This window comes from Bubalus bubalis, chromosome 17, assembly GCF_019923935.1.
Source record: "Bubalus bubalis isolate 160015118507 breed Murrah chromosome 17, NDDB_SH_1, whole genome shotgun sequence".
Taxonomy (NCBI): Eukaryota; Metazoa; Chordata; class Mammalia; order Artiodactyla; family Bovidae; genus Bubalus; species Bubalus bubalis.
In genome coordinates, this window is record NC_059173.1 from 67,370,772 (window position 1) to 67,393,198 (window position 22,427).

Consider the following 22,427-nt stretch of genomic DNA (forward strand, 5'->3'; position numbering starts at 1 on the left):
GAGAACCTTTTCACAGTGTATACGTATATCAAATCATCACTATGTATGCTTTAAGTGTCTTACAATTTTACTTGTCAGTTATACCTCAATAAAGCTGAAGAGAGACTTCAGAGGAGCTCATGAAGCCCTATTGCTGTTTAGTCACTAAGTTGTCCTAAGTCACTAAATCCAACTCTTTTGTGACCCCCCGGCCAGGCTCCTCCCTCCATGGGATTCTCCAGGCAAAAATACTGGAGTGGGTTGCCATTTCCTTCTGCAGGGGACCTTCCCAAACCAGGGATCAACCCCGTGTCTCTTGCATTGGCAGGCAGATTCTTTACCACTGAGCCACCAGGGAAGCAAGATGCCATGCAGCTAAGCCCGAGCACCATAACTGGAGAAAGCGCACATGCCACACAACAAAGACCCAGCACAGCCAAAAAAATTATAAAACTGAAAAGATCAACAGGCAAAAAGAGCAAAATAAAAACCAGCACCGGGACCAGTCCCGGGGTAACGGCCCTCTGAGCCTCTTTAGAAACCCCCCCACCCTTTACATCCCTTCCTGATTGATCACCTATTTAGTTGCCCAGCCAAAGCTAAAATCAGTGGCTTTCACCCTGACTATGCTTTAGGATCACCTGGAGAATATTTAAATAAAGTTTATAGTTTGGATCCCACCTCAAACCAACTAAGTCAGGATCCCTAGAGGTGGGGCCCTGGCATCTATATTTTTAAAAAATCCTTAGGTGATGCTCTTGATGCCATTGCTTTGACCCACTGGCTTAGAGCCTCTGAGCTGACAGCTGAGGGTCAGAGAGGCATCCTTCTCTCCATGGCGCCCATGGCCTCACCTTTGCAGCTCGTATCCCAACAGCCTGGCTAAGAACGTTTAGGAAAAGAGAAAAGCAGCATGTGTGCAGCTCATTTCTTTAGCAGGTCTACACGTCCTGCCCTACTAACACTCATCTGACCCTCAGATAACTCCATCTGAATCCCAGGTTGCCCAGTGCGGAAAGCACAGGCCAAAGCTGAAGTCCTCGCTGCCCTCTGTGTTTTCTAAACACCTGCGGGGAACACAGTGCCCTCCAGCAAGGCAGCATCAGATCAGGGCAGCTGCTTTGGACGGAGGCTGGGCGTGGCAAATAAAAGCAAACCACAGTGGTCAGCAATTCATCCAAGCGCTCCCCGGAAGAGTGCCCTGAGCAGGCTGAGCTGGAGCTTCACTCTTCCTCCAAGAGCGCAGTGCCCTTTTATCTCAGTCCTGGGCAGGTGTGGTAGCCAGTTATCCTTCCCCTTCATTTTCATCCCCTCACCTGATCCTTTAGCCTAAGCTCTGACTCCAGGGTCCACGGCCCACACCACTGACCTCTCATTGATAAGCAGTGCCTACAAGGTAAGACACTTCCTGTTCACCTGGAGAAAGATTTCTGGAGTCCTGAACATTAGACCAGAATCTCAGGTCCTTTCCTGAGTCATTTCCCTGAATTTCAAGACAGATTTCTTCTCCCTGCACCCCTTCCTGCCTGTCTGCCTTCTCCACTCTGCCCTGGGATCTGCTGACTCATTTCCCCTGCGTGTCCTTCAGTCAGCGAACTTGACCTGCAGGATCCCCTTATCACACATCCTAGATGTCTCAATCAGTGACTCTTGCTCACGGCTGCACTCCCCTTGAGAAGATTACGTGTGTACGTACGTACTGATAGTGCTTTGTGGTAGTGATGGTGAGTGCAGAGGGGAAACCAAGAAGGGAGGAGCCTCAGGAAAAGTAAGGAATTTATTACATACATAGTAAAACTATATATACTATATAATATGTATATAATGCATGTACAAAGGAATTTATGTATAATGTCACGACATGTAATAGGTAAGTTTATGTTAAAGAATTCATATATATAATATAATTAAATATTATCTATCATATATAATTTAGTATTATATTGTTTATAATGTTACATAAATTTCATTTATATGTTATATAATCATACATATACATGAGTTTCTAAGAAATTATATATAATGCTTTTTATAAGGTTCTATTATAATTAATATAATATGATATATTAATTATATATAATTACATAGTATATGTAATTATATATAAATTCCTTTGATATTATGTCACTATAATATTATGATGACATGATTTCATAATATTATAATGACACAATATATGTATTATAATGATATATAATATCTAAAGGAATTTTATATAGTATTATAATATAATAATGAGATATTAATTACATATGATTATATATTATTGTGTATATAAAGTCTATGTAAATTCACTTATACTCAAGGTAATATAGAAAAATTCCTTTAGATATTATGCTTGTTATTTTATATAGCATATATAAATTATTTATATATTTATATTATACATATATGTATAAATTCCCTAAGTTCCCTTTTTAGAGATTCTTTTTTTTTTTTTATGAAAGGATTTTATTATTTTTTTTTAATTTTATTTTATTTTTAAACTTTACATAATTGTATTAGTTTTGCCAAATATCAAAATGAATCCGCCACAGGTATACATGTGTTCCCCATCCTGAACCCTCCTCCCTCCTCCCTCCCCATTCCATCCCTCTGGGTCGTCCCAGTGCACCAGCCCCAAGCATCCAGTATCATGCATCGAACCTGGACTGGCAACTTGTTTCATACATGATATTTTACATGTTTCAATGCCATTCTCCCAAATCTTCCCACCCTCTCCCTCTCTCACAGAGTCCATAAGACTGTTCTATACATCAGTGTCTCTTTTGCTGTCTCGTACACAGGGTTATTGTTACCATTTTTCTAAATTCCATATATATGCGTTAGTATACTGTATTGGTGTTTTTCTTTCTGGCTTACTTCACTCTGTATAATAGGCTCCAGTTTCATCCATCTCATTAGAACTGATTCAAATGTATTCTTTTTAATGGCTGAGTAATACTCCATTGTGTATATGTACCACAGCTTTCTTATCCATTCATCTACTGATGGACATCTAGGTTGCTTCCATGTCCTGGCTATTATAAACAGTGCTGCAATGAACATTGGGGTACACGTGTCTCTTTCCCTTCTGGTTTCCTCAGTGTGTATGCCCAGCAGTGGGATTGCTCCTTTTTAGAGATTCTGATTTAACCAGTCTAGGGTGAGATCTGAGCATTCTAGAAGTTTCTCAGGTGATCTTCCTATGCAGCCAGGATTGAGAACCATTGATTAAGAATGAAACCTTTGTAAACTCAGATTTTTAGGTAAGATAAATATAACATCTTTAAAGCAAAGGGAGGAACACAGCTAACAGAAGTCCCCGCATGATTCATGTCCAGGGGAAGAAGTTGCGGCCAGTGGCCTGCTCTGCCCTCACCCTCTGCCCTCACCCTCACAGAAACACTGTCAGCAGCCTCCACAGCCACACGGATGCCCCCACTGAACCTTCATCTTCCATCAGGGCCCGAAGGTTTTGCTCACACTCCCCAGCCTCAGTAGGGAACCCTTTACACCTACCCCTACTGCTAAGTCTCCCTGGAACCAAACACACGGCTGATGATCCTGAGGCTTGTTGTCTCTGAGGCCAGCTTTGCAGAACCTCGCGGTGCTGGCAAAGTGAGACATGTAAGAGAAATGCCTCGTGGGCACCGGCAAGCAGCCACAGTGGTTCAGCAGAGAAGAGGGCTGGAGGTAGGTGACCAGCTGTCCCGGCTTGCTTGTCTCAGTGTGAAAATTGGGACAGTCTAGACAAGCCAGGTCCATAGGCCATGCTATGGCTTTGTACCCTTCTGGAATGGAAACTCCTGTGGGGCAGTGAGCCTTCCTTAACACAAGCATATTCTGTCTTCTTTTTGCTCTGTACCCATGCAGGAGTTAATTTTCCAATTTTGTCTTTTTGTTTTTCAAAATATTAAGCAATTAATGTGTCAATCATAGAAAAATTTAAATATCCAGAGAAGCAAAAGAAAGCAAATGAAATCATGTGTAATCTCATTCCCTAGAGTTAACTACTTATTAAGATTCTAGCATTTCTCCTCCCCTTCTTTTTGTGCATATATATTCTAAATTTCTATGCATATATAAATATTAAATTGATTTTTCTATTAGAGAAATTAAAGATACTGGGAGAATAGAAAAGACCATCGGGTGCAAATAAAAGGTGGTACACCAAGGAAATATAAAAATGAAAACATGAACGACTAGGTAAGTTAGAGTGGAGCACATCTGAGCCTTGCCGGAGCTGCAGCCTGCCTCGGAGGCACTGGGGTGGTGCTTTGTCCATGGAGGGAGGTGACTAGAGGCATGAGGCCATGCTCCCCACATCCCCTCCCATGGGGACCAGGGTTCTGTGTACGTCCCAGGCTCCAGAACTCAGGGGACTGGACCGCACTTTCCTGAGAGGCTGTTGCTATATACAGCAGAGGGCAAAGGCTTAGAGAAGAGAAGCAGAGATGACCCAAGGGAGCACAATGAAGCCTTTGAACAGAGGCTAAAAAGCAGACCTCTTCAGCCTGGAAAGAGGGGAAGCGAGGAGCAACTTAATAGCAGCCTTCATGGAGATGAACGGTTTGCCCCAAGGGGTGACCTGCCGTTCTCCAGCTTCACTAAGGACCAAGAGACGAAAACAAATAAGGGTACCTCTTCTGTGTAGGGGCTTTTTACTTTGCTCGATGACTTTTCTTTTTTGATAACGTCCTCAGCACATCTCTGAGACGCGGAAGGAGCTCACTCATGGGATTTAGGTTACACAGGAGAAAATGCTGGGAGGGTTGTAAAAGCATCCAGTGAGATTTCCCGTGGAGGTCACAGACTCTTCTTTGAAAGGTCAATAAAAATAAGACCATGTTTCATCAAATAGGGGTGCTTTATACATCACCCTGCCTAATCAGAATACCTTCCATTTATACTGGGTTGGCCAAAAAATTTGTTTGGGGTTTTCTGGCAAAACCTGAATGAATTTTTTGGCCAACCCAGTATATGATACATTTTTGTATATCTTTCACCTGCCTAAGTTCATTCAGTCTATGAAAGAATCATTTGAGGTCACAAAGAGATGTTATTGTCCCAATTTCCAGATGAGGAAAATGAAGGTTTAAGGAAAGGAAGCGACTTGCCCCAGGTCCCAGAGTGAATTGGGAGGTAGAGTATATTCTAGACCTAGTGGTTCTTGGTTTCTGGGCCTCCTGCCTCACTAGTGGTTCTCAGCTTTGAGCGCACATCAGAATCCCCAGGAGGGCTTGTTAAAACACAGGTCACTGGGCCCACCGTCACAGTTTCTGATTCAGTGAGTCAGAATTTGCATTTCTAACAAGTTCCCAGGCACAGCTGATGCCACTGTCTGGGAACCACACTCACGCCGTCCAGCCAACTAGACTAGCTGTAGAAAAAATTGCATAAAGGCCTTAGATCCATAGAAGTGGTATTTAACTTGAAACATCTCCATGGAAATCATCCTTTACGACAGGCCCCTGGATGATCGGAGCACAGCAGCACAGACGTCTGCTCACAGCGCAGGGGGCCACCCTCCTGCCCGAACAGTGCCACAGAGCAGCACAGCCCAAAGGCCGGAAGTGATGCAGGAAACAGATATTTCCAGCATCTATTCTATTCTTCTCTAAAAATTATTTTAAATTTATTTTTTAATTTTTAAAATTATTTTTATTTATACCTATTCTATGACAGGCACTCTTCAAGTCTTTTATAATCATTTTGCATTTGCAGTTACTCTTTGATATAGACACAATTATTCCCATTGTACAGATTTAAGAAACTGAGGTTCAAAAAAAGCTATGCAACTTGCCTAACAAAAGAATTAGAACTTCCAGTTTCAAAATTACTTTTCTTTGGCATCATAGATTTATTTTAGACCCATTACCTGATTTCTATTATTCTCAGCCTAATTTTTGTTAGGTCCTCAGCATATTACACAATGGTTCTTTCCCCTATTCCACATGGTTAGTTATTTTCCCCATCCTATGGCATTGTACTTAACTTCATTCTAGTTCATTAAGTTCTTTCCTGGCCTTTGTAGCCAGAATCATTTAGAACTTGTTAGCTGGCTGATTGCTGCTGCTGCTGCTAAGTCGCTTCAGTCGTGTCTGACTGTGCGACCCCATAGACGGCAGCCCACCAGGCTCCTCCGTCCCTGAGATTCTCCAGGCAAGAACACCGGAGTGGGTTGCCATTTTCTTCTCCAATGCAGGAAAGTAAAAAGGGAAAGTGAAGTCGCTCAGTTGTGTCCGACTCCTAGCGACCCCATGGACTGCAGCCTACCAGGCCCCTCCGTCCATGGGATTTTCCAGGCAAGAGTACTGGAGTGGGGTGCCATTGCCTTCTCCGAGTTGGCTGATTAGTTTGATGCAAAAGATATGCCTAGGAGGAAATTAATTAGGAAATTGTGGTACGGCCATACCGTGAAGTCTTATTTAGTACATACTGACAGGACAAGACTGTCATGATATATTTGATTTTTTAAAAGCAAGTTATGAAACATGCACAGAATGCTGTTTTGTAAAAGAAAAATTGTATGTAAACACACAAATGGCTATGCAAGGGCAAATACTCACATTCCAATATATGCACTTAGAGCAAACGTTAATTAACTCAGAATCAGGGGATAATGGGTGACTTTTTAACTTTATCCACTTAGCTTCTCTGAATTTTATAATTTCTCTTCCATGGGTGTGTATTATTTTTTGTAGGAAGGTCCTCCTTGCCAATCCTTAAAATTTCCCTATTCTCTCTCCACGCTAAGTTCTTTATGTGTTCCTGGTGTTTGTTCTCCTAATGAAATATTTAGCTCTATGTTATTCTCTACACCAGAAAATGAGTTGTTTTGGGAGCAGAAAGAAAAAAAAAAACCACCACCCATCCTCTCACCTGTGTCTAGTTAGTATAGACAATCTTATTTACAAAGCAGAAACGGAGACATAGATGTAGAGAACAAACACATGGATCGCAAGGGGAAAGGGGGGTGGGGTGGATTGGGAGACAGGGATTAATATATGCATATGCTATTGATACTCTGTATATGGTAGACACCTAATGAGAACCTACATGGCACAGGGAACTCTACTCAGTGCTCTGTGGTGAGCTGAATGGGAAGGAGATCCAAAAAAGAAGGGATATATGCACACACACAGCTGATTCACTTTGCTGTACAGTAGAAACTAACACAACATTGTAAAGCAACTGTACTCCAATAAAAACTAATTTAAAAAAAGAGAGAGAAAGCAAAGCAGCCGCCCTTGGATTCCCATTTTGTATGTGAAGTGAGAGCGCTGCTCAAGGGCATCTAAGGGGAGAACATGTGTAATAATGATTTCTCCAGGTTCCAGGGCTGGGCAAGCTATGCGTAAGAATTTATTAATCATTTAGACTTACTTGTAAATCTAAATGATTAATGACAACAGCAAATACACTGTAATAAATAGTTACAGGAATCAATGAACTAAACTTACATGTGGCAGCAATGCCTGAACAATTAAGAGCTGGTATTTGAAGCCTCTATAGAATAAATTCTCTAGCAACTCTCCGCCCAAGTGACTCTGCTGGAGACTCCAGTACAGTAGGGGCCAAAGCTGTGTAGGTTTGAAGAAGGAAGATTTTTCAGTGTGAAGCCAGGGCCCCTTGAGGAATAAGCCCCAGGTCCAGGCCTCTTTTTTTCTTTCAGTATTAATTTATTATTTGGTTGCATTGGATCTTAGTTGTGGTAGGCGAGGTCTTCACTGCATCACGTGCATTTTTTGTTGTGGTTCACGGACTCTCTAGTTGCTGCATGTGGGTTAGTTGCTCCTCGCCATGTGGGATCTTAGTTCCATAATCAGGGTTCAAACCCACATCCCCTGCCTTGCAGGGTAGAGTCTTAACCACTGGACCACCAGGGAAGTCCCCAGGCCTTTTCTAAGAATGATCTTTCTCTGGTGAAATGGGAATGACCAGCTGATGCCCTGGGTCGGGGAACCCGGTTACACTTGATCCTCTGGGTCAATCCACCCATCCAGTTAAAGGGAGTAGATCATCAGGAACAGAATCACCTTTGATCTCTAAGGTGGTTAGAGCCAGAAAAGGGAAAGAATGTGCCTTCTTTCGTGTGAGTTAATAGGAAGGACAGCGTCAGGAAGTGGGGAGTAAGGGGCAGGGAATTATTCACTGTGCAAAGAGAAATGTTTGAGACTTGGTTGTCTCTAAGCCTGCAAATAAAAAATCTATAAACCTTCAGAATAGGATTATGAGAGTGAAAGTAATTTCTGGCCCAGGTCCCAACCCCTAAGTGCTTCATGGGGACAGCTTTCCTGAGCAAAACAAAGACAGTGACCCACTAGGCCTATGAGGCCTGGCCTGGGGCCTGGTTGCTTAACGCTGATTGTCTTCTAAAGAGCTCTGCAGAGAGCAAAAGTCATACAAGCTTCCCAAGTTTTCTTCCTGGGAGAGCCAGCCTCTGGGATTCCCGGCACTCCTCCTGCCTTATCTGTCCTGTTGCCATTAAACAGGTGCTGTAGGCACAGGGCATACGAAAAGGATGACCACAGGCCCTGCCCTGCAGGCTCGGGACAGCACAGCTATCTGCAGGAGGGTGTCTGGAGCCCAGAGCAAGGTGCCCCACTGCTGCACTTCCACGAGGCAGATCCCACTTGGACCGATTCCCTCTGCCTCCTCTCTTGGCCCTGTTGTGGATGAATGTACCCCAGACTCGCTTGCTCTCTGCTGTGATCTTTGGGGACAGATGTTCATGGAAGGCATCCGCTCCTGGCCCAGTCTACCTGCCTGCTGTGAATTAAATCCACATTTCCAGCCCCATCTTAGCAATGCCCCGGGCTGTCCATGGCTTGTTCCTTCTCCCCATCCCAGGACTTGGAGGTTCTGAGTCCTGGGATGGGCAGACTGAGGCCCCAGGAAGGGGGGCTGGGCAGAACAGCAGGGAAATAAGCCACCCGGCGGCCCCCTCACACCCTGGGTCCTCAACCGAAACGTACTGAGATGTTTCTTGAGCAATCTAAGCTAGGACGCAAATGCACAACAATCATGGGAACGTCTCCGCTTCAGTAGAGAAGGAAACCATCACCTTGAATCCACCAAGGAGGAGAGAGCTATGTAGTTTTCTAGCCACATTTTTTGCAGTTCTGTATTTTGTGTTTGTAATTCCTAACCACTCACTTTATCACTCTGCCTCCCACTTCTCCAGAAAGGTCCAAGGAAGTGGAGTCTCACTGAGCTGACTTCCAGAATAGCAGTGTTTCTTGCCGTCCATAGGCTAATTGTACATTTCCTCCTCTACAGAACCGGGACCCCTCTTCTCTACCTGACCTCCTCCATGCAGGAGAGCCACTGAGAACACATTCCCTCTACAGTTTATCTAAACACCATGACACTGATCCTTCTGATCCACTCTCCCCCTCCCCACCTATTTCTCAGGGTGCACTGCTTTACTCCGTGCTTCTAAAACCGCTTGTATTGACAGCTACGAGAGCCCTGTTGTATAGAGCCTCAATCTCAACCACTGAGAATGAAGCTAGAGCAGACCATTTGAATGGGTCCCTTTAAAGCTAGATGGATGGCAAACAAGCACATGACAAGATGCTCAGTACCCCTTGTCCTTAGAGAAAAGCAAAGTAAAGCCACCCTGAGATACCACCACCTATTAGAATAGCCTGGAGAATCCCATGGACGGAGGAGCCTGGGGGGCTATAGTCCACGGGGTCGCAAAGAGTCGGACATGACTGAGCGACTTCACCCACTCACTCACTCAATCACTCAAACTACACCAACGATACCAACTGCTGGTGCGGAGCAGTTGGTTTCGCAACTGAGGATGAAACCATCCTCCAACTGAGGATGTGAAACAATCAGAATGTTCACACACTGCTGGTGGGAATGTAAAATGGTACAACCATTTCAGAAATCAGCTGCCAGTCCCTTATAAGGTTAAACACATACCCAACGATGACCCAACATGACCCAACCATCCCACTCTTAACAGAAATAAAAACCTATGGACATACATCAAACTTGATGTGAATGTTTACGGTAGCCTTATTCAAAATTGCCCAAAGCTGGAAACAGAATTAAGGGTCCTTTCACTGGGAATGGATAAATGATGCTGCAGCCATACAATGAACTGTTACTCAGCAACGAAGAGTAAGGAATATTTTTAATAATACATTCCACAACAGGAAGGACCCTCAAAAACATTATACTGATATAGGTCACAGGGACTTAAGGTCCAGCGTTAATCTCTGGTTTCTCAAACTATGACTGTTGGTGGTCTCCAAAGGTCTGCCGTTAATGGAGGCTGAGGAGCAGACTTAGAGCAGAGACAGAGGCAGGTTTGGAAGAAGAGTGTTAGATTTAGAATATAAATTTAGGTTTTAACATTGTTAAAATAAGATGACTTTATGTACCAATTAAGTGGGGCTAAAATGACTATAAAAGGCAAAAGTATCTATAGACATTTGTCCACACTGAGACATATACCCACACAGAGATAGTGAATGAACCTTTGATTTACCACTCCTTTTGAAAGACTTAAAACCAAAACAACAGATTTTCAGATTGTTAAAGTATTATTCTGAGGAAACAAACAAAAAAAACCCATTACACTAAGTGAAAGAAGTCAGACTCAAAAGTCCACATGGTGTCTGCTTTTCCTCTATTATGATATTTTCATGAAAGTCTTGCAAAGGCAAAACGTTAGGGGCAGAAAACAGGCCAGTAGTTGCCAGGGACTGGGGGTGAGGAGAGGGGTTGACTACAAAGTGGTGTGGGGAGATTCTGGGAGTGGTGGAGTGTTCTTGACCCTGCTTAGATCCCGCTTAGGGTGGTGGTTACACGAATGTACACATTCCTCAAAATCCACCAGAACTCTACAGTGAGGATGAATTTTGCCCTATGTAAATTGTGCCTTAAATTTTAAAATACGAAGCCAGAGATGGACTCTGTCTCTAAGCAGGCTGCATAAACACCCACAATGTCGCATTCCCAGTCAGCCTCTCCTGAAGAGCCACGCCACTGCTTCTCTCCCCCCATCCGGATGAGAAATGTCAGCTTGTTGTCGGCATCTTGAGTGTTAGTCGTGCCCTGCTCCAGTATTCTTGTCCGGGAAATTCCATGAACAGAGAGCCTGGTGGGCTACAGTCCATGGGGTCGCAAGAGTCAGACACGACCGAGCGACTGAACTACAAGCACATCAGGAAGCCCTCGCAGGAATCGAGATAGAGAAGCTGTCGCCCCCAAAGCTTTCCTGGTGCCGTCATAACCCCTCCTCCCGCCCTTGCTGGCCCCTCAGTCTCAAGAACCACTAACCTGCTGTCACTAGAGGTTAGTTGCATTTTTTCAGTTTTACATAAATGCAGTCATACAAAATTGCTCTTTTGTGGGGGAGGGTCTTGCTACTCTCAGAAAAATTATTTTAAGATTTATCCATGTTCCCACATGCATCAAAAATACATTCTGTCTCAGCAATGAGATGGTTGGATGGCATCACTGACTCAATGGACATGAGTTTGAGCAAGTTCTGGGAGATGGTTAAAGACCGGGAAGCCTGGCGTGCTGCAAAGAACTGGACACGACTGAGCGACTAAACAGAGACAAAGGATTCCACCGTATGGCTACATCACAATCTGTTCCTGCTGCTGAGTTGCTACAGTCATGTCCGACTCTGTGGGACCTCATGGATGGCAGCCCAACAGGCTCCTCTGTCCCTGGGATTCTGCAGGCAAGAATACTGGAGTGTGTTGCCATTTCCTTCTCCAACACCACAATCTAGTTATCCATTCATCTCTTGATCGACATTTCAATTGTTTCAAGGTTTGGAGCTGCCTTTCTCTTGCACCAGTCAGGCTGGCGGTCCTTTAGGAAACACCCAGAGCTCCTCACTCTGGCTTCTTGCCTCGATCCCCTCCTAACCTGCCCCACGGAAACGGCAGGAGTCATTCTGAAGTAGCAGATAAATAGGACTCAGGTTAATCTGCTGCAGCCAGTTTCACGCTGGCCCTTTAAGATAAAGGATGGGTGGGAATGACACACCCTGATTGGGTGAAAGACAAAACAGCCCTCCATAGTGGCCTCAATTTTGTGGTTGAGAGGATTTCCCAGACTGACAGATGCACAGAAGGGGTCTTAAGACATCTTCTAGTAACCTTGGTTTCTTCGTAATATCATTACAACATCATTAGTATTGTGGTTTTGACACACACAACTTTGTGGGTTTTGTTTCTGGAAAGATTCAAGATGGCGCCTGGTGGAAGCCCAAATAAGAAATTATAGATAAGGCGATCATAGGGGAGGGGAAAAAGGAGTCAGTTCAGTTCAGTTCAGTCGCTCAGTCGTGTCCGACTCTTTGAGACCCCATGAATCATAGCACACCAGGCCTCCCTGTCCATCACCATCACCCAGAGTTCACTCAAACTCACGTGCATCGAGTCAGTGATGCCATCCAGCCATCTCATCCTCTGTCGTCCCCTTCTCCTCCTGCCCCCAATCCCTCCCAGCATCAGAGTCTTTTCCAATGAGTCAACTCTTCGCATGAGGTGGCCAAAGTACTGGAGTTTCAGCTTTAGCATCATTCCTCCCAAAGAACACCCAGGGCTGATCACCTTTAGAATGGACTGGTTGGATCTTCTTGCAGTCCAAGGGACTCTCCTCATCTAAATCCTGGAAGACTAATCCATATTAATAACCTAAGCTTCCCCTGCAGGGTGTGTCTCACTCGGCAAGTTTGCCAGGGCACTATCCCACACGTACTGTACTTCTCATAAACTCCTTGTCTGCTCTGCAATCTTGGTCACTGTAATGAATTCTTTCTTCAAAGCAGGTGAGGAAGGACCCTCACCTGCCGAAAACAATTCCGCAGAACGTGAGAACAGCAGTGGGGAGCACGGGCATCTCTTTAGGGCCTCTCCGCTCCCTCCTCCTCCCCATTGCCCCTGTTCTAGTGGCCTCTCAAATCGCAACTGCCCCTTGATTTGAGAAAGAGAGGCGACCCTGTGAGGACTGGGGGAAATGGGGCGGTTCAGTAGTGACACCTCCTTTCTGCCTCTGCAGTGTGACTGGTCGCTGCATTTCTATACTGGCTCTCGGAACACATTTTTAAGAACCCAGAATAGAATGTCCATGGAAGTGCTTCTTAAGCTTTGGTGTGAATGGAAATCATTATAGAATCGTGCTAAAATACAGATTCTGACTCAGGCCTGGGAAAGAGGCCTCAGATTCTAGATTTCTAGCAAGATCCTAGATGACTTGATGAGGTGGGCTTCACACCACACTCTTGGGAAGGGGTCAGCCACAGGTGTGTAATCACTTAGTAATTGCTTTTTAACAATAGTTTAATCAGTGCCTATAAAACTCCACTAAATGCAGGCTGGTTTCAGTCTTCCTCTCTCCTGCCCCATGGCTCTTCTGATCCGGCCAGGGCTTCCCACTGAACTCCCTCGAAGCCAGGAGGCAGAAGGACTGGATGATGTCAGATTGTAGAGGGTTAAGGACAGCATCTCTTGTTGGCAAAAGATCTGCTGCTTCTCTTATCCTCTGCCTTGTACAATAGTTCCTGGGAAATATCGAGTTCAGGAACTAAGATTCTGTAGAAATGGGTTATAGGATGGGCTGAGGGACAGAAAAAAGAGGAAAGGAAACAAGGATACTCAGAAGAAAGCCGGGAGGAACTCCTAAGTACGTTCCCAGGCTGATCCAGCATCAGACCGAGGACCCAACAGGGAATCAGGCATGCTGTGAGTTTAAAACCTCAGTCCGCAAGAAAACTTTTCAAAGAGGTCTTAACTGCTCCACTGTCCCCATAAAATTCCCCTCCCCTTCCTCTCACTGGCCCTCAATAACCCCCATGTCTGAGAAACATTTGCATCCCTTTGGTTCATTCTTTAGATTGTATATACTTGGCACACAGAGCCTAATCCTAATGGAATCTTTTTTTCCATAGGGACCAACCATCACAGACCTATCTCGGGTGGAAAGAGCTGGTAACAGTAACTGTGGAAAAATCTCAGATCTCTGGGAGAAAAGTTTCCATAAAGTGATTCACTCAATCAGGCAAATGAACTTCCATCTCCTCTAATGTGCCAGGCACTGTGGACACAGCGCTTCCCTCAAGACATGACATAGACTGAGGTATCTCCACTCCTTCGTGTGGGGAGGCACAAACAAAGCTTCTTCTTAGGAGACCAGAGAAGAGAAGACCACTTCGAACCATGGTTACAGGGAAGGCAGCCTCGGGCAGATGGCACTTAGCTGGCGAAAGCTAGGGAGAAGGTTTTCCAAGACTAAGTTACCCAGGTGAGAGGCCTGCCATCTGTGGAGAAAGGAGAGGAACGGGACAGGGAGATGGGACATGAGGCCTGAGGCCTACCTGCGAGCTCAGTCACTTCAGTCATGTCCGGCTGCTTGGGACCCTATGCGCTGAATCCCGCCAGGCTCCTCAGTCCATGGGATTCTCCAGGCAGGGATACTGGAGTGGGTTGTCATTTCCTCCTTCAGAGGATCTTCCCGACCCCGGGATCAAACCCTGCATCTCCTGCTTTGTAGGCAGATTTTCTGACTACCTAGACTATATTTGATGACTAACTGAGGATACAGAAGTGACAGAACCCAAACGGTTCAAGGTTGATTGGCCCCAACGTGCTTGGATCAGAGAATGGAGAGTTGGGAGGTGAGGAGAGCAGTCAGGAGGCCTGCGTGTCAGTCCAGGTGGAAGGGCCTCAGCCGGGAAGAGGTTCTGAGAAAAGTGGTTCGGATGAGCGGTAGGGAAGCAAGACACCCCCGGATCCGGCAGCTGCATGTCAGATGTAATGGAGAGCAGCTGCGAACTTGAGTCTTTCTGGGAGAATGACCGTTCTGAACCATGAGTTTGGTCTTAGGGACATTGAGACATTTATGTGACTGTGCCCAGTAGGCAGTTAGAAACACAAACCTGCATCTTGGAGAGCCACGGCCTCCTATAAACACACACTTGGGTTGCTCAGGCTGAGGTCCTTCTATAAGCAAGCAAACAACAGGAGAACCTCCAGTACCCCAGCAGTGCCGCTCACTGGGGCTCAGAGTGAGTCAGAAAGCTCGTGCAATGCTCGTGTCTGTAGAGGGAACAGGCCACTCTGCAGTAACAGATCCAGGGCTGAGCACTGCCCACAGTGGAGGTACATGAGGAGCTGTGGGAACACAGCTCGTGGCGGGGAGGGCAGGCTTTTTTCTCTCAGGCCTACATTTTCCTGGTGCTTCCAACACCAGGCACCGGATGAAGCTCAGCTAAGTGCAGACTCACCCCAGCAGGTTCTGGCTGCCTTCTGTATGCAGAGCAGAGAAACTAGTCCAAGAAAGAAACAGAAGGAAACAGTCCCAGGGGCAGGAATTCAAGATGCTGAGATGCCCCTGCGGTCAAAAACAAAACAATTTCAAGTGACAGCCATGCTTATCATTGTCAAATGCTACCAAAAAGTCAGAAAGGAGAACTGAGCAAAGGTGACCAAATTGGGGACTTAAAGGTCACTGTGACCTTTGGTAGCAATTTCAGAAAGACAAAAACAAATACTGTATATTAACACATATCTGGAGGAGAAAATGGCAACCCCCTCCAGTATTCTTGCCTGGAAAACCCATGGACAAAGGAGCCTGGTGGGCTACGGTTCATGGGGTTGCAAAGAGTTGGACATGGCTGTGCAACAACCCACATATTAATGCATATATGTGGAATCTTGGAGAAGGGAATGGCAACCCACTCCAGTATTCTTGCCTAGAAAATTCCATGGACAGAGCAGCCTGGAGGGCTACAGTCTATGGGGTCCTAAAGAGTTGGACTGGAGGAGGAAATGACAACCCACTGCAGTATTCTTGCCCGGAGGATCCCATGGGCCGAGGAGCCTGGCGGGCTACAGTCTATGGGGTCGCAAGAGTCGGACACGACTGAGTGACGAAGCACCGCACAAGTGGAATCTAGAAAAGTGGTACAGATGAACCTATTTGCAGGGCAGGAATAGGGACACAGACATAGAAAAAGGAGTTGTGGACACAGTAGAGAAAGGAGAGGGCAAAATAGATAGCTGCTAGGAAACAGCTGTGTAGCTCAGGGAGCAGCTCAGAGTCCGTGACAACCTAGAGGGCAGCCGCAGGGTGGGACGCTCAGGAGCGAGGGGATGTACGCACACATAAAGCTGGTTCAGTTTGTTGCACAGCAGAAACTAACACAACATTGTAAAGCAATTATACTCCAATAATAAAATTAAAGAACCAAAATGTCAGTGTTTTTTAAAATTATATATATGTGTGTGTACATATGTATTTATATACATATATATGTATATATATATAGGAAAAGTCTTCTTTAAAAAGTCAATAAGGAGAGCTGAGCAGAGGCTAGTCCCAACTGGGGACTTAGAGGTCATAGTGACCTTTGGTAGCAATACCAGTTAAGAAGCCTCCAAGAAAGTCATATTCTAAGGAATTAAGGAAGGTGGAGGAGGGACATTGACTGTAGATGTCTTTTTGAAAAATTTTGGTAATAAAAGGGAACATGAGTGGTTGTAGTCAAGTGAGAGCAATGTAGGATTCCTCTTTCTTTTACAATAAGAGAGCCTGGGGCAGGTTGATATTCAGAGGAAGAAAGAACCAATGGGATGGGAATGTTCAAAGATGAAGGAGGTAATTAACATACTAGATTCAAGAATGGAAAACTCTCCTGGACTGCCCTTCTCTGGGGGCCCTGCCCTGCCCACACCCTTCAGTGGGGAAGTGGGGCCCCAGCCAGCATCCCTCTGGTTGGAACCCCGAGTCCTTCTGGAGCCACCCTGCAGGGATCTGTGGTTTCTCTCTTCTGCTCTATTTCCCTGGCAGTGAATCATTGGCCTGAAGCCCAGTTTCCTACTAGTATTAATTCTGCGTGTTCTCACCTGCAAATAAACTTCTGCCCAGACCCAAGATCTCAACAAACTGGTTTTTCTAGTCCTGGACACCAGAATCCCCTGATATCCAGTGACACCTCTTTAAGTGCTGACCACTCGTCCACCTTGATCTCTATGAGCTCCAGCTTTGTGAATGTGAACACCCAGGATTTGGGACTTGGTTTGGAAATTTTGCTTAGTTGTCCTTCTCTCAAGAGACCTCACCTGGAAAAACACCCTTTTAACCCATAACTATCCAATAGCTTGCTTTATTTGCCCCGAATAGCCAGTGTTTGGCTTTCTCCAGTTTGGGCAGCCTGCTGTTGCTTGCTCTTCGGGGTTGAGACCAGGAAAAACTGCTCCGGGGCGTGGGTGGGGGTGGGGTGAGGGCTGGCACACCCCTCCCTCCAGGAAGTTTAAAGGAGGGGAGAGTTCAAGGAATTCCAGCGGGCCAGCCTGAGCTCCCCAGGCTCCCCAGTCAGCCATCAGCCTGTCTGTCCTCCCATTCAGCCTCTATAGCATCCACTTCCCTGTTTGCCAGAAATTGTTAGGGAAATACCCGCAACATGCCAGGCTCCAGAAACAAGAGAATAAAACACTGAGAAAGCCTCAGGAAAGACTGAAACTGGCCCACGTGTGACTCAGAGACTTAGACACGCCTGAATCTCTCTGCTTTCGCCAAAGAGAAAGGGGAAAACCTGTTTTATTTGCAAACTCAGCACTGGGGTTCCCTTAACTACTAAGACCTCAGGCCTCTCTCACCCCGCAACCCTAGTCCTCCCATAGGAGGTGGAGGAAGCAAAGCCACCCCTGGGCATTGCTGGGCACAATGGCCAGCACAGGATGCCAGGCACTTAAACACTGCAAGCCTGGAGGTGAGGGTGAATGAATGCAGCTGCCTGATCATTCTTGCTGTTCATCAGCAACAGGAACATAAGCATTTAAAAAATTTTTTATTTTGTATTGGAGTATAGCCAATAATAATATTGTGAAAGTTTCAGGTGAATAGCGCAGTCATCTAGGCATGACATGACATGACATCCATGACATGACAATGAGCAGATTTCCCTGTGCTATACGTAGGTCCTCGTTGGGTATCCATTTTAAATATACCAGTGGTACACATTCATCCCAAACTCCTTAACTGTTCCTTCCCCCTATCCTATACCCCTGGTAACCAGGTTTGTTCTCTAAGTCCATGAGTCTGTTTCTGTTTTGTAAATAAGGAGCATGATGAGTATTTTGAATGTTTGAAACTCAACTCAAACACCTGGCCCTGCTCCAGCAGAAGCCCCATCCCCAGCGGTGTCTCAACCGTCTACTGTTTAGCAGTTAGAGAGTTAGAGACCCACATCGGGGTCCCAATAAAACAACCATGAAGAACCATTTCCTTCGTAAACTGCTAAGAAAAAATGAATTGAACATCCTTGAATACACAGTTTTGTACACATGCTTAATTATTTCTTCTCAACAATTCCTGCTGCTGCTGCTGCTGCTGCTGCTAAGTCACTTCAGTCGTGTCCGACTCTGTGCGACCCCATAGACGGCAGCCCGCCAGGCTCCCCGTCCTTGGGATTCTCCAGGCAAGAACACTGGAGTGGGTCGCCATTTCCTTCTCCAATGCATGAAAGTGAAAAGGGAAAGTGAAGTCTCTCAGTTGTGTCCGACTCCTTGTGACCCCATGGACTGCAGCCCACCAGGCTCCCCTGCCCATGGGATTTTCCAGGCAAGAGGTCAAAGGAAAAACTTACTTTTAAGACTTTTGATAACAACTTATATTCTACATATATGAAGGTATGACTTTTTAAAGGATGCTTACCAATGCCGGGTATTTTTTCTTAGCAATTTACTAAGGAAATGGTTCTTCATGATTGTTTTAATGTGCATTTCCTGGTGGCTCAGATGGTAAAGAATCCGTCTGCAGTGCAGAAGACCAGCATTCGACCCCTGTGTCGGGAAGATCCCTTGGAGAAGGAAATGGCAACCCACTCCAGTATTCTTGCCTGGAGAATCCCATGGACAGAGGAGCCTGGTGAGCTACAGTCCATGGGGTCACAAAGAGTTGGACAAGACTCAGTGACTAACACTCAATTTCCTTGTTTACAAGTTTTATAGAATTTTTTTTTCACAAAAGTTTTAGCTAGTTGATTTTTTCTTATAAATACCCATTTTTATTGTTAACAGATTTTTTTCTGTTAAAGTATTCTCTTTTATTTCAATTGGAAGAGTTTCTTGTATATTAAGATTTTAAACCTTAGATCAGCTAAGTGTGGTGGAAATATCATTCAGGGTTGTCATTTGACTTTTAATGTCATTTCAGTGGTTTTAAAAATATATAGACATGTTTAGTTTTTACTGTGTCCAATTCACTGATTTTTCCCCTTATGTTCTGTCTTTAACATCATGTTTAGAAACCATTCCTCTACCTCAAGAGATGAATGTTCACTTATATTTTCTTGCAGTTCTTTCTGAACAATAACATTTAATGGCTTTATTATCCAGTGAGGAAAACTGAAGAGAATCAGAACAACTCTCCAATGACTTGATTGAGTACCCAGCTCAATATCTACTTTGCTGTCATTTAAAAGATGTCCCTCTTGGGAAAGGACAGGATTCTGTGGCATTTTGTGAGCCTCCTGGGAGCTGCCTTGCACTCTGACTCCGGAAATTTTCCCACATCCCCTGAGTCTTCATTTCCCGTCTCAGAGGTTACCCGCTTGCGTCAAGCTGATTTCTTTGCTGCTGTTGATGGAAGCCATGGGTTTACCATCTGTGTGCGCTTGGACCACTCATCTTCCTCTCCAGTCTCCTCCAAAGAATATGTTTAGGAAAAATAAACACCTACGGCTCCCAAAGACACTGAAAATTGGTCCAAGGACTCCAACATTTCCTTTCTTAAAAAAGAAGAAGAAGATCATCGCCTTTGTAGACCCTCCCTAAATCTTCTTCCTGCAGAACAGCCCACCCAGGGGACCGCCTCTATCTGGCTCTGATCCTCAGTAAACTTGTTTTCCAGGCTGTCGTGGGTGTTCTTGTGGAGTGACAGAAGACTCGGGTATTCAGCAGCACCATCTCAACAGCCACCGGAAGTGGGAAAAGATCATCCAAGTGCACGATCATCACACACTGAGGCACAGAGTGTCCGTCGAGACGAACTTTACCAGGTGGGGAAATGCATAAGCAAGAAGCTGACAGTCAACGAGACAGTCAAGCGAATGGACCACTTGTGAGTGAAGAGCCAGTGAATTCCCGAACCTTGTAATATTTCTCCCTCCTTATTGTGAACAAAAATGAAGAAAAATATTTTCTCTGCATACTTTATCTTCATCCCCTCATTTCACCATCTTTTCCCGCTTGTATTACAATTATTACAGTTATTGCCACTGTATTTTTCCTCTTGTATTACAATGACTAAAGAAAATATTTTCCCTGCATAATTTATCTCCATCCCCTGACTTCGCCATCTTTTCTCCCTTTGTTACAATTACTGCCAGGGTCTCTCAAGAGTCATCCCAGAGAACTACAAGGACAAAGGTAGAAAGGAGAAGCACCTTGGCTGAGACAGGGATGGAGGGACTCTGTTCAACCCAACCAGATTGTTAGGAAACAGCCTCATTGAGCTAATCCAGGTTTTCTCCCTGCCCTCCTGCACCTACCCCAGGGAGGTGCAGGAGGATAGGGTGTCTGCAGTCCCTGCCGTGGGAACTAGCAATGGGTCTGAAGCTGGCAGCATCCTGCTCCTTCTTCTGAAACAGAAGAGCTTCAAAGTTAGGAGGGAAATAAATGCCTGTGAAATACCAGCTTTCAGTCATGTTCCCTTTCTTCTCTCAGAAACAGACTTAAGCAGTCTTTACCAAGGAGTGCAGGACCGCTGGGGGCAAAAGCACGCTGCACAGAGATGAAAAATCCTAAGAATCTCAGCACAGCACACTACCACACTAAACCCAACCATCAACAGCTTGCTTTGTCTAAATACACTTTCCTTTTTAGAGTTTACTTCCAGATTTACAGAATTATTGTGAAGAGAGAGTTCCTGTATACCCAGTTTCTCCTATTATTAACATCTGATGTTCATATGGCACATTTCTTACAGTTAAAGAACCAAATATTGATACATTATTATTAAAGCCATACATTATTGAGGTTTCTTGGTTTTTATTTAATATCTTTTTTCTGTTCCAGGTTCCTATCCAGGACTTCTCCCCCGCATTGCATGTATTTGTCATGTCTCTTTGGGCTCCTCTTGGCTGTGGGTTTCTCAGACTTGACTAGTTTTGAGCGCCTTGACAATTATGAGAACTGGTCAGGTATTTTGTAATATGGGCTTCAGTTTGGGTTTGCCTGATGCTACTCTCGAGATTAGACTGAGTTACTCCATTTTTAGGAGGAAGATGACGGAGGCAAGGGCTCGTGCTCGTCACACCCTGTCAGGAGCACACACCATCAGCAGCTCCCCCGCTGTTGGCGTTACCCTTGATCATCTGGCTTGAGGTGGTACGGGGCAGGCTTCTCCACCGCACAGCTGCTCTTTTCTTGCCCTTTCCATCGACTTCCCTGGGGGTCCGATGGTAAAGACTCTGTGTTTCCAATGTAGGGGCATGTGTTCGATCCCTAGTCAGGGAACTAAAATTGTAGCGTGGCCAAAAAAAAAGGAAGAAAGCTATTATGCTGAGGCCACACTTAGGGAGTGGGGAGTTGTGCCCTGCCTTCTTGAGGACATGTTGTCCACATTAGTGATTTGGAGTTCTCCTCTTCTTCCACATTTATTTATTTTATTAATATCACTATTGATAATATTATCATATTATAATATATTTAAGTTCTAAGTTACATGCGTTATAATTATAGTATGCTGCTGCTGCTGCTAAGTCACTTCAGTCGTGTCCGACTCTGTGTAACCCCATAGACAGCAGCCCACCAGGCTCCCCCATCCCTGGAATTCTCCAGGCAAGAACACTGGAGTGGGTTGCCATTTCCTTCTCCAATGCAGGAAAGTGAAAAGTGAAAGTGAAGTCACTCAGTCATGCCGACCCTATACTTCAATACGATTTTAACCAACAGGTTATTTTTTTTTTTTGCTTTTTATTACAAAATATTTTGAATATATATACAACTTTTTTAAAAAAAATAGTAAAATGAGCCCTCACATACCAGTCACCCAGCCCCAATACCCATTAAACAATGGCAATTCTACCCCTCAAATATCCTTAAGTATTTCTTTACGTATCCTTAATAGACAAGGATGTTTTAATAAATAACTATGATACAATGAGCACAGCTAAAACAATTAATAAATCCTGAAAAGCAAATAGTCAAAATTCAAATTTTACATTGTTTCATAATTGTAAATTTTCTAGTTTTTCTTGTAAATCAAGATCTGAATCAGATCCACATGTTGTGATTAATGTGTGCCCATTAAGTCTTAAGAAATCTATAAATTACCCCTCTTTTTTTTTAAGTTTTGCAATTTATTTGACTAAGGGAACAACTGTACATCCTGAGAGTTTTCCACACTGGTTAGGCTGATGATATTCCTCAGGTGTGGTTAGCGATTCCTCCAGTCTCGGTAGTTCCTCTAAAGTGGTA

General features: G+C 44.8%; 1 long non-coding RNA gene across 3 annotated transcripts; it reads left to right on the plus strand.

Annotated features, from left to right (window-relative positions):
• Nucleotides 1-243: 243 nt before the first annotated feature.
• LOC123330021 lies at nucleotides 244-20,936 on the plus strand. Of its 3 annotated transcripts, none has more exons than XR_006545712.1 (3): nucleotides 244-1,375; nucleotides 13,895-14,082; nucleotides 19,304-20,936. It is a non-coding gene; the product is annotated as an uncharacterized LOC123330021 (long non-coding RNA). The 3 variants fall into 3 exon arrangements; XR_006545711.1 differs by having other exon boundaries at nucleotides 19,344-20,936; XR_006545710.1 differs by having other exon boundaries at nucleotides 19,858-20,936.
• Nucleotides 20,937-22,427: the final 1,491 nt, after the last annotated feature.